Genomic DNA, 8699 nt, shown 5'->3' with positions numbered 1-8699 from the left:
TGCAGACTCAGGGACCGAACTATCTACAATCCAAACCCTTCCCAAAGGTTGCACCCAGCCCACAGAAATGGTGCAGCTAAAGGGAGCTACAGGGGAACCCTTTGGGGTACCTATAATAAAAGATGTAATAATTCAAGGACCCTCCAAAATGGGAATAGGGTCTCTATTGCTGGTCCCAGAAGCCGATTGTAATCTTTTTGGGCGGGACCTTATGATTGAATTCGGAATAGGAATAGAGTTATCTAAAGGCAAATTCAGCGTAAAATTATGTCCTTCAGGAATTAACAATGAGCAAATATACCCTCTAAGGGAGAGGGATGACTGCATAAATGTTGGAGAATTTTGCTCAGAAATGGCTTATAGAGTTTTGTTCAGACATGCCATAATCATATACAGCTGATGGAGAAGTAAAAGGCAGCTGTGAGGAGCAAATTCTCAAAGCCTGTTTCTGTAAACAACAAGGTTCTCAGGCACATTTATGTAAACAGCAGAAGTTCTCAGGTTGTTTTTAATAACAAGTAAATATCTTGTCCTTGGATAAGTTATGGGAAAGCAAAAGTGACAAACATGGAGGCCTTGAGAACCACTCATATCAGGGTGAGAAAACAAATCTTGGTTTCAATACCAAACCACAGGTATTGAAAACAAAAGGAGGGATTAATGTTTAATCTGAAACCAATGATGAGCTCAGGTTTTGCAATATGTATGAACTTAATTAACACTGTTATAAAATGTGCCTGGTGGATCAATAAATCGGAGTTCAATGCTGATCAGAGGATGGGTCGTCTCCCTTCTCTTCCACGCATAAATTATAAAAATAAGAAGAAGGAGGAGGTTCCCTTAGTATCACCATCATATACTCCTCCCCCACCAAATGCACCCCCTGTTCAAACTGGGAGTCAGGAGGGGGATCCTCTCCCCTTCCCGGATGGTTATCTAGACGATTGGGGACCACTGACTCAATGTAAAACCAAAAAGGCTACACCTCTATCCCCTGAGGGAAGTGCCGATGCGGGTGCTCAAGCCGGGATTGGGTTTATTTCAGTTCCCCTTAAGGGACAAAATATCGACAAAGTAATTAATAAGAAACAGAAGAAAAATATTTACTTGGATGAGCTCCGAAGGGAAGCTCAGAAGGTGTGTGCAAGAAGGGATGATAAAAAGGGACGAATGTTGCAAGGAGGGAAAAGGGAAGGAGCTGGAGTTCCGAGGACTAAAAGAAGGGAGAAGATTGTTTGTTTTTATTGTGGGAATAAAGGACATTTTAGGAGAGAATGCCGTAAGAGGAAGGAGGATGAGGAAAAGGAATGGATGCAGGATGAAGATGGAGGGTCTGAAAATAGGGTTTCATGAGTAAATTGGCAAGCAATTGCAAGGGAGGCAATAGATCATCAGGATTATGACTTCCTGAAAACTATGAGTGAGATACAAGCTTTCCCTCTGGTAAATAGAACTAATAATCAGGGAAATGTCGATGTCACAAATGCTCCAGTTGATCAGAAATTATTGACTCAACTGCAGAGTACGGACAATGAATTTGGCCTCCACAGCGAAACAAAAATGATAGAGGCAAATCTAACAGACAGGCAGCCTCTAGATCGGTTAAAAACAATTACAACTAAAACAAAGGAAATTGAACAGGCCTACAGGCAAGACTGTGAAACCTTTAGCGTGGTAGTTAAGATGTTAGTAGAAAAAGATCTCTCATTAGAGAAGCCCATTCAGTTCGCCCTGAGGCAGAACTTGCATGAAAGAGGTGAGCAATGCGTTGAAGAACTCAAACATTTCATTGCTCCTTACGATGCTGCCAACCAAAATGTGTTAGAGCCTTTCAGAGAGGGCTCATACTAAGGATAAAAATATGCTTTTAGATTTTTAGCATTTTGTCTACCATAGTACATAAATCTGCTTTTTAGGATTACAATTTGAAGTGATAAAAGCAAATAATTTGGGGTAAAAGTTTTTATAGTAAGGAATGCATGTTTTATGTAGTTTGGCCAAACTAAGCGCGTGAGTGTTTGATATGTGTGTTTTGTTTGTCAAAGTGCATCAGAAGCCCAGATAACTCCATTGGTGGAAAGTTAAATTGTCTATTGAGTGTCATTAAGGGTTAAATACTGTTAAAGTTAAGTGTTTAAAGTTTCATTCCTGTTAAGTTAAAGTGTTCTTAAGTTTAAGTCATGCAGAATCTAAAGTCAGTTCAGTTGTGTTAAATATAAGTTCTGTTAAATTTAAGTGATTTTACATGTAAGTTCTGTTGATTTGAAAATCTTTTAAGTTCTGTTAAGTTTAAGTTTTGTTAAAGTTAAGGTCTGCTAAACTAAGTTCTACTAAGTTAAAATTCTGTTGAGTTTAATTTCTGTTAAGTTTAAGTAAAGATAAGTTTTAGTGATGTTAAGTTCTGTTAAGCTCAAATGTTTTAAGTGTTTTAAGTTTAAGTCTTATTAGGTTTAAGTGACGTTAGATAAATTTATGCTAAACGCTTATTTTATAATTGGTGTGTAAAATGTTAACATGAACATCAGAGAAATTTCCATTGGAGCCTAGCCCTGTTCAAAACATATACCAATTGTTTGAGAATGGAGAACAGGCTTAGCAGGCAGTTAATACTGATGAAATTTGTACATATATTATTCTTTTAGTTTATTGTAAAAAATCGCTCATAATTATTTTTGAGCATGCCAAAATGTTTTTGTGCCTTATTCTTATTTTGTTAAGTGGTATGCAAAGAGTGAATAATCCTTTTGTATGCCTTTGAAGTTGTGTCTAAAGTTATTCAGGAAGTAATGAAAATAATGGGATACAATGGGACCATCACACTCCGTGGCACCCTCAAAGCTCAGGAAGAGTTGAGAGGATGAATGGGGAAATAAAGAAACAACTCACTAAATTGATAATAGAAACAAAGTCGTTATGAATCAGGTGTTTACCATTGGTACTATTAAATATTAGAACCCAGCCTAGGGCTGATGTGGGGGTTTCCCCCTTCAAAATGCTGTACGGGTACACCCCAAGACCACCCCAGCCTCAGGGACCAGCAGATTAACACATACTTGACCACCCTAATGCGATATAGGGCAGAACTGTGGAAAAGAGCATGGTAGCCCAAAGACCACCACAGAAAGAAGGTGAATCTCATGCCAGCAAAATCAAAAGACTAGTGAAGAAACCTGAAAAATGAACCATCACATTTAAACCAGGTGATTGGATATTAATGAAATCATGGAAAAAGACTTCATTAACCCCACAGTAGAGGGTGCAAATGTAAAATTTGTCAGGATAGATGGTGGAATCAGCCACAAGAGAAAAAGAGGGGAGTCAAGTTCTTGGCAAAATCATAGACGGTGCCCCTGTAATCCGATCCCTCGTACTCTTTGGTAATGAGCTCTTTCTCTCTGAAACAGCATAACAGTGATAGGTTAGACCCTTCTGAAGAAATACCTCTGCTGACGAGAAGACTATACCTCCCTTGTAGCTCGAGGCCACCGAGTTGACGAGCAAAGGCAGAGTGGTAAGTACCCGTGGAGGAACAGAGTCTAACCTAACAAAGAGAAATATTATGGAACAGGAGGAGCATGAACTCCCAAAAAGAAAAGGGGAACAGTCACTAAATTGGGGAATGAATTGGCAAATATTTCAATTCAGAGGCAATATCTACCGTCTGACCTGGCAGGTTCTGGTTTTTCTCTTCTAAATGTTGTAACTTGAGTGGATAGGTTCTGCCCAGAGTTTTATACTGGGGAAGGGGATATCCCTGTGTCTCTACCCCTACAGGAGCTGTATAACTACCTGCAAAGTGGACCAAGCCTGCTTCCAATGCACCGGCTGGTGGACAATCTGACAGAAGAAGACAAAAAGCGACTAGAGGAGAAGCTGCCCCTGATCCTGCGGCCACTACTGATACAACTGAAGGGACACTCGAAAACGGTCGACAGGGCCGTGACACGCCGCCAGACTGCTAAGGAATTGATTGACACCGTTGAATCATTATCGCCTTTTTACCAAAGGGGACCAGTGGGGAAAAACTGCCTTGAGTGCTATAGCCCGTATTATGCCGCTTGGGTAGCACTGTATTGTGAGAGTTGTAGTAAAACCTTTTAAGTAGAGCAGTCTTTGATCTGGCACCTAGGATGCAACACATGCCAGCACAGGCACATATTTGATAGCTAGCAAAGGGACGTGAGGAGGCAGACGGGGATGGATACAGCTTCGGCTTTAGATCTTTAAAAAAGGGAGGAAAAGAAAAAGGGAAAAGAAAAATAAAACCTTTTTTTATTGTAACAGCTGGTATAACAGAAATAACATGCTTTAACCAGCCAAAAAGAAAACATATGGGTAATGTTTGCTACTCAAACTAAACAATCATCGTTTTGCCTGAGTTTCGGAAGAGTTATTAGCCCTTTTTAGACATGCTTGATGGGCTAGCCTGTACTTTTCTAACATATGTTATCAGAATAGTGGATGTGATTTTTACTGCTTTTGTTTATTTTGCCTTGCGTTTTAATTGTATTTAGAACAGGGACAGTCAAATGACAGAAGAACCTTGGCTCCCAGAGGAAGAGGGAGCAGTAGATACACTACTCGGGCTCACTTTTGGGCCATGCATTTTTGTCCTGGGGTGACGTTATGATGCTTGTATCCCCATTCATCTGTTCTGTGCCTTTAAGACCGACTCTGAAGAGCGGAAGTTTTGTTTGGGTTTCTCTTATCAGGGACACAGAGACGAGCAGTACATAGGGCTGTTTTTCACTTCTTGCTTTCAGCTTGCTGCTTTGCTTGCTCTCTTTTCTGCTCTCGCTTCTGCTCTGCTTTGGCCTCTGCTTATTAGCTAGCTAGTTCTAGCTAAACAGTCCACATCCCTTCCTGGACTGTTTCTCCTCTCCTGTTCCTGTGACCATCTCGAACCTGCTCCAGACTGGGACCCGGGAACACCGAAGGTTTGGCTGCAGCAGCTGCCCCAGCGCCGGAGGGACTGAGAACAGAGCAACCACCCCCGAAAGAGACTTTCTGATTTTGTCATCTTTCTCAGAGCGGTGTCATCGGGTATTGTTCATTTTGTGTGCTGGGGCGTGCTGTGCCTGAAATAAACAGGTTCTTTCCACCTCTCTCCAAGGAATTTTTTCCCGAACCGGTTGGGGGGTAGGGGCCGTGTGGGTATTGCTTTCTGGAGGGGCCCTCCTTTGCAGATTCTTTAACAAATTTGCCCTAAACCAGGACAATTTTATAGATTAATTGCCATAGTAAAAAGACGCTTAGAAGCTGCACATTTGATGTTCTTAAGGAGCTAGCAAAACAAGAACTGAAATGATTTGGTGAACAAAATGGTGAAAAAGAAAAAGGGGGGAATTGCAATGGGGTAAAACTTTAGGTTTGTTCATCAAAGCTGACAAAGTTATTCCAGTAAGACTGTTGCACCACCTCTATTTGTTTGCTTAAGTAAATTTCCAGACTTAAAAGGATAAGGATGGTGAAACCAAAGACAATGGGTTTCACAAACATTTGTTTATCTGTGTAGTAAACTGTTAATATGGGTGGGGGGTTTGCTATGATTGATTGATAGCACAGTATCAGCTTATCCGCTCAGTAAACCTAAGATTCCAGGAACTCAGCAGATTGAACCTAAAATTCCAGGAATCAGATAGACCTAGCAAATAAGGAGCACACCGGCCTTCATTTTCAGACCTCCAGGAGGTGGACTATGATCACCTAGACACAAAAGAAGAATACGCAGAGTACGACACATCAACGCGGAAGCAGGACTGTATAAGAAATCCACAAAATATCACAAGAGTGTGGCAGTGGTAGAGTGGGGACTCTCCTGTCGCCCAGCGCGCCCGGGCTGCTGACTTTGGCTATTATCGCTTCCTGTATCAATTAATAAATTTCATTTTATTTGGACTTCTTAGTCGGTGATTAATTCCCCACCGCAACTAACCTATAACATTCATTACATTTATTACCAACAAAATCAGAGCAGGATAATGAGAAGCAAAAGAAATTTCAACAGCAACTGTAACCCCAAAACAGTGCCAAAAAGTGCCCACACCAACCCAATACAGACAGGAATGGCTCCACAGTGACACAGGACAGGCTTAGATCCCGTGTTCAGGAGAAATCCTTCCCTGGGAGGGTGAACAGGCCCTGTCACAGGGTTCCCAGAGCAGCTGGGGCAGCCCCTGGATCCCTGGCAGTGTCCAAGGCCGGGTTGGACGGGGCTTGGAGCACCCTGGCATAGTGGAAGATGTCCCTGCTGCCATGGCAGGGGTGAAACTGGACGGGCTTTAAGGCCCCTTTCTAGCCCATCCATTCCATGACTCTGCAGATTGATGGCCCTGAGACAGAGTCATTTGGTGACAGCATGGCCTCAACTGCGCTTTGCTGCGAGCTCTGATGCCAAGCACCATCCTGGTGACAAGAACATTGCTAGAGTGTCATCAGAAGGACCACTGTGATATTGGCAGCAGCACTGTGACACAGGAGCTGCCACAGCTGCAGCTCAGGTCTGCGTCCCAGGTGACTGCAGCCAGTCCTGCCTCGCCATGGACATGGTGATGCGTCTGGTGCGCGCTCTGCTCCTGCTGGCCCTGCTGCTGGCAGTGGTCCCCTCGCCAGCAGTGGGCAAGGAGCTCTGCCCAGAGCCCTGCCACTGCCCAGGCCGTGGGCGGCTGAACTGCGGCCACGCCGGCCTGGCCACCGTGCCCCCGGGCAGCCGCCGCCGAGCCCTGACCTTCCTGTGAGTGCCGCGGCCCCCCAGAGCCCTGCAGCTGCCCCTCCTCGGCTCCCTGGCTCTGCAAACCCCACCTGGGACACCCGGGGCACTCCCTGGCCGGTGACAGGTGGGGTTTGGGGACCTGAGCTCAGCATGAGCCAGGTGAAGCCAGGCTGGGCACACTGCGCCTTCTCCAGGCAAAGCCCAATTCCAGCTCAGCAGCCGAAAGGCAGGGAAATGGGCTTTCCTGAGGGGGAACAGGGGCTTTTGTTTCTTTGCAGAGATTTCACTGGCAACTCCATTGCCGATGTTGGAAAACGGACCTGGAAGCACTACCCATGGACTGAGACCTTGTACGTGCCCTGCCACATTTCAAATGTCAGGAGTGTGGGGAGTTTGCATCCTTTGGTCTGGGGTTGGAGCAGCAACCCCCACACCACCCGATTTCATTGGAATTCCAAGCTTGGCTGCTCTGCCAGGAGGGGTGTGAATCGTCACAGCTTCCCAGCATGGCAAGAATTGCCAAGAATCTCTTGCAGCCAGGGAATCATCCCTGTTTCTGTCTGCCCAGGGATCAAGCTGTGGTCAGCTTCAGTCGGCCAGGAGCAAGGGCCTGCTGTGGCCAGGAGTGGGGACGGTCCCTGCAGCGGTGCCCCAAAGAGATGCTTCAGTGAAGCTGCTGCAGGAGATTTTCCCATGAGAATCCCAATTGCTGCTGGGCTGTGGGCGCTGTCACAATGTCCCTGTGTCCCCTTGCAGAGTGCTCAGGGACAATGAGCTGCGGGCAGTGAAGAGGCATTCCCTGGAGGGGCTGTTCCTGCTGAAGCACCTGTAAGCACCGGGCCCTGCCCACACGGGGGGCTCCTGCCTGCCCCTGCCTGGGGCCCTGCTGCTCAGCCCAGCCACGGGCACGTGGCCTTTGTCCCTCCTGGGATCCAGGCTGCAGAGGCAGGTAAAAGCAACAGGGCAAATGGAAGTGACATTTGTTGTTGTACCTGGAACAGGGATTTGTCCTGCAATGAGATCCTGTCCATTGAGGAACGGGCATTTGAGACACTGCCTTTCCTGAAGTCTCTGTGAGTGATCAAGTTTCTCTCTGGTGGTTTTAGCTCAGTCTTTTCATGGGCACCCCTCCTGTGTAGGCAAATGCTGCTGTTGTTTTCCCCACAGTTCCTAAATCTGCCCTGCCCAGAGCCCAGCTGAGCTGCAGAGGTCAATGCCCATGGCTGGGCGGCCACGCCAGGGGACAGAGCCCAGCGGGGTTGTCCACACACAGCCATCAGAGCAGCCACTTCTTGCAGCCTTGGCTGCATCCTGGAACAGAAATAGAGTCAGCACGTGTGCCCTTCACTTGCCCTCCTGTTCGGGCTCCAAACGCTGAGAAAGCAGCAGTTTCCTCCCTCTTCCACCTTGGATTAGCACCATTCCTGCAAAGGGCTCCTTCTTTGCCGCCTCTCTCTGTAGGGCAGGCCTGATTGCTTTGTGTGACCTCCTCTTTCCCCAGAAATCTCTCCTGGAATGGCCTCACACAGATCCGCAGTGACACTTTCCAGGCCTGGCATGGGATGCAGTTCCTCCAGGAGCTGTAAGTGGCACCGGGGCTAAAGGCACGGCAGGGCGAGTCTCTGCAGGATCTCTGCAGGGTCAGTGGGCAAGAGCAGATTTGCCCTTGGCAAAGTCCTGATTCCAACTGTGGATGTCAGCCAGGGAGCACCAGGAGTGTGCAGCTGCCAAGGCCCTTTCCCCTGCCCTGCTCCTCCCCAGCAAGGCTTCCTTGAATGGGGCCAGGCCTTGCCCACGTACGTGGCACAGCCAGCTCACATCCTTGCCATCAGCCCTGACAGAGCTCTGTTGTTTCTCAGGATCCTCAGCCACAACCCGCTGGCTGTCATTGATGATGCTGCCTTCTTCAAGCTGCCCTCAGTGAGCTCTCTGTAAGTATTGGCTCATTTGGAGCAGATGCACAGAGAGCTGTGTCTCTCTGCAGTGC

Source organism: Melozone crissalis, unplaced genomic scaffold, assembly GCF_028551555.1.
Source record: "Melozone crissalis strain CALT ecotype California unplaced genomic scaffold, PUWL_Pcris_2 ptg000032l_1, whole genome shotgun sequence".
NCBI classification, from domain to species: domain Eukaryota; kingdom Metazoa; phylum Chordata; class Aves; order Passeriformes; family Passerellidae; genus Melozone; species Melozone crissalis.
Note: the sequence above shows the minus strand (reverse complement) of the source record.